The following is a 3,446-nucleotide window of genomic DNA, read 5'->3' as shown; positions in this document are numbered from 1 at the left end:
TTGACTTCTCATGGGACGATAAGTCATCTGATGTTGATGAAAGTAAACGAAGGGAATATATATGTTATTGATACTACTACTACTACTATTACTACTACTAGTACTACTACTACTACTACTAGAGCGAATTATTGATAAGTGTTGCAATAGTAGAGCTGTTCTTGTAGTATTTTGTGCGAGGTCGTATGGGATTGATGTGGTTGTGGTGTCGAGAAGCAATTCGTCGATGAGAAACTCAGGTGGCGGAAGGTGACGGTGGCGAGGATGGGGTAGAATCTTTGTCTGACGGGTGAGGTCACGATAATGGTTAGAGAGCGAGGAGAGGGCCAGTGTACCGAGTGCCTCTTGATAAATGGAGTAAGAAGGATAGACATATTGCATGCCCTTTTGTACACTCACTATAATTTTTTTGGTGTGTGTGTGTGTTACAGGCAGTGGAGGTGTAGGAGAGTTTAGGAAGTTTGAAGGTTTTTAATGCTGCGTTCCTGTACACAGACGCAGGAAATTCAATGGTTCTGAGACAACGAAGAAGGCGGAGATGATAGCACGAAGATTTGATGATAGTGCTGACATGCTCTATTCATCTCAGTTTGTTCACCTCTAACGAAGCTGAGGAGTTTCGTAGAGTTAACAAGCAGGAGTATGTTGAGGCCCATTGAGATACAAGGAGGAGACGTATGACCATGGTCTTGGTACAAGTATGTCACGTACTGGTCGTGTATGGTTGAGCAACTTAATCGTGGTGTGGGTTGCGGCTGTCTACACCTGTAGACTACAGGGTGTTCTGGTGGCGATTATAATGACTCCGTTTACTACAACACCACCTGTAGGTTTGGTCAGTGGACCCGCAGACCGCATGGCTTATTATGGGAATTTTCGTTCACACACGCACACACACACACACTCATATATATATATATATATATATATATATATATATATATATATATATATATATATATATATATATATATATATATATATATATATACAGGGTATGATAACTTTTAATTATATAGCTCAAGTACATAAAAGAAGGGTATTTTCATTTTAGGTGACAAGGTTAAGTTAGGTCCAGTGACCAAATCGTACAGTGGCCAAATCGTACACATACATCTAAAGCCGAAAGTAAAAATGCCGAGACTTCCATAACTCAGTCAAACAGACAATTAGAGGGATCCACATCACTCTCCTACATATAGCATCTGTGCCAAGCATGATAGAGTTTATTCTATAATCTTATGATTACACACACACACACACACACACACATGAGTGATTGACAATGCCTCTTACTACAGCTTGGGGGCAGATGGAAAGGAGGAGAAGGAAGAGAAGTTGGAGGGGGTAGGGGAGGGGGAAGAAGAGGAGACGAAGGGGGAGAATGGAGAAGGTGTAGGGGAAAGAAGGGTTGGAGAAGGAAAAGTGGAAGACTGAGAGGTTGAGTGGAAGCAGGCATTATGTAGTGAATAGAAGGACAAGGATGAAATCATGGGTGTGGATAAATTTTCTGGACCTTCTTCATTTCTCTTCGGCCGCCACAACCTTGCTGTTGTGTACAGTATATGGATGGTTCACACGGAGACTACTTTCTCGGTAATGCTGTAGTGCCTCAAGGCTCAATTCCTACTCCTACACTCTTTTTGCTGTATATCAATAACCTTTTCATTCCTCCACGTAGCTCTCAATCTTTTACCGATGCCACTTACCTATTTACTTTTATTGACACTAATCAAACGTAACCCACTCAGTGACGTCTCTCATTGCGTCACCTGAATGCTACAATTACATAGAAAAAGAACTTGTGTCCATAGTTTAGCAAGGTACTTTTAACCTTATCCTATTTAATATGACCAAGACATAAACTCTTGTTGTATCTCACAAGATTTGCAGCTTCCTCTCTATCATAATTCACTTATGTCAATATCTTTGTTCTTACTTGAAAAAAAAATGCAATTCTCATTTGGACGAGAATTCATATAAAAAGTGTACTTCATTTTTCGGGATTCCATATAGTTCTTCTGAAATCAAGTCTACATACTATAATATTACCTATTCTTCTTTCACTAACACGTCTTCCACTTTCTTACCTCATCTTCATACCAGACAATCTGCTTTTTCTTTTTTTCTAACCTGTCGTTTTATCTTTGGTCAGTACACTAAAGAAACCTAATCTCTCAGTTCTCCTTATGTCCATCTCGGTCTCAACACACATCATTCCACATTATGTTACCCAAATTCTTTAATGACCGTCATCAGTCATACTTCATGCCTCCCATATCTCATTTATGAAATTACCTTCTCCCTCATTCTTCCATATACACCTCTGTCGTACAATACCTTATATGTTTGACTTTCATGACCTTCACTCGGCTAAATCATACATCTCCATCTTTCTTACCCGTGACATATACTGTATGTTTAGCGTGAATATAGGTCACCAGTCAGTTATATCGCCCCAAAGAGGCCACGCTGCCGGGTGTACCTGCCTTGGTCCATCACTGAAAGGAGGAAAGATATATTTCATATTCGCATTCTATCTCCTTTCTTTATCTTGGAAGTGTAGTAAAGGCTTTCTGTCGTTCTGCAGGCACAGGAAGCCTTTCCATAGAATTAGACAGACAGACTGACAGACAGACAGGCAGGCAGGCAGGCACAGGTAGGCAGGCAGGCAGGCAAGCAGGCAGCAAAATCGCCATACAAATTAACAGTGACTCGGCAGTGCATGTATACTTTACAGGTGTACAAACAATGATAAACAGTAAATCGACTAGAACGAACGAAATCCCAACACAGTCACCATATGCTTATTTCCAGCATCACCATGGTCACTCCTCCCTTCTACACCGCCTCCTCCGCCTTTTTCCCACCTCCAACCAGGTCCTTCCCCAACCACCCCCCACTACCACCTTTAGTCACTCCACCTACTTCCTTCACCTTCCCCACACACACACCTGGACAAAGACTGACCTTGACAGAGAAAACGGGACCAGTGTTGATGTGAGTGAGAGAGGGAACGGGTGGAACGTGGGAGGAGGGAAGGGGGCGGTAAAGAGGGGAAGTGTGTGGGCAAGGATTGGGGGAGAGCTGGAAAGGGGGAAGGCGAGCTGGAGGGTGGGAAGGCGAACTGGAAGGAGAAAAGGCGAGCTGGAAGGAGGGAAGGCGAGCTAGAACAGGGAGAGGTGAGCAGGAGGTTGGAAAGAAGGGTGGGGTTAATAGTAAAGAATCTACACGTCTCATACATAACTCAAGCGTCACCGTTCCCACCGACTTCTCTCCCCACCCCCACCTGCCCCCCACCCTTCCCTCCTCACCACCCTCCCCAACTCCTACCTTTGAATGACTTATATTTATTGTTATTGTTTTTCATTACCACTGTGCTCTATTCTAGTGGATTTCTTTATCAGATATTTTACATTGTTTATAAAATCTTTGTAATGGAGAAA

The sequence above is a fragment of the Homarus americanus genome, unplaced genomic scaffold (genome assembly GCF_018991925.1).
Source record: "Homarus americanus isolate GMGI-L3 unplaced genomic scaffold, GMGI_Hamer_2.0 scaffold18703, whole genome shotgun sequence".
Taxonomy (NCBI): Eukaryota; Metazoa; Arthropoda; class Malacostraca; order Decapoda; family Nephropidae; genus Homarus; species Homarus americanus.
The sequence above is the reverse complement of the archived record's forward strand: the minus strand, read 5'-3'. Positions refer to the sequence as shown.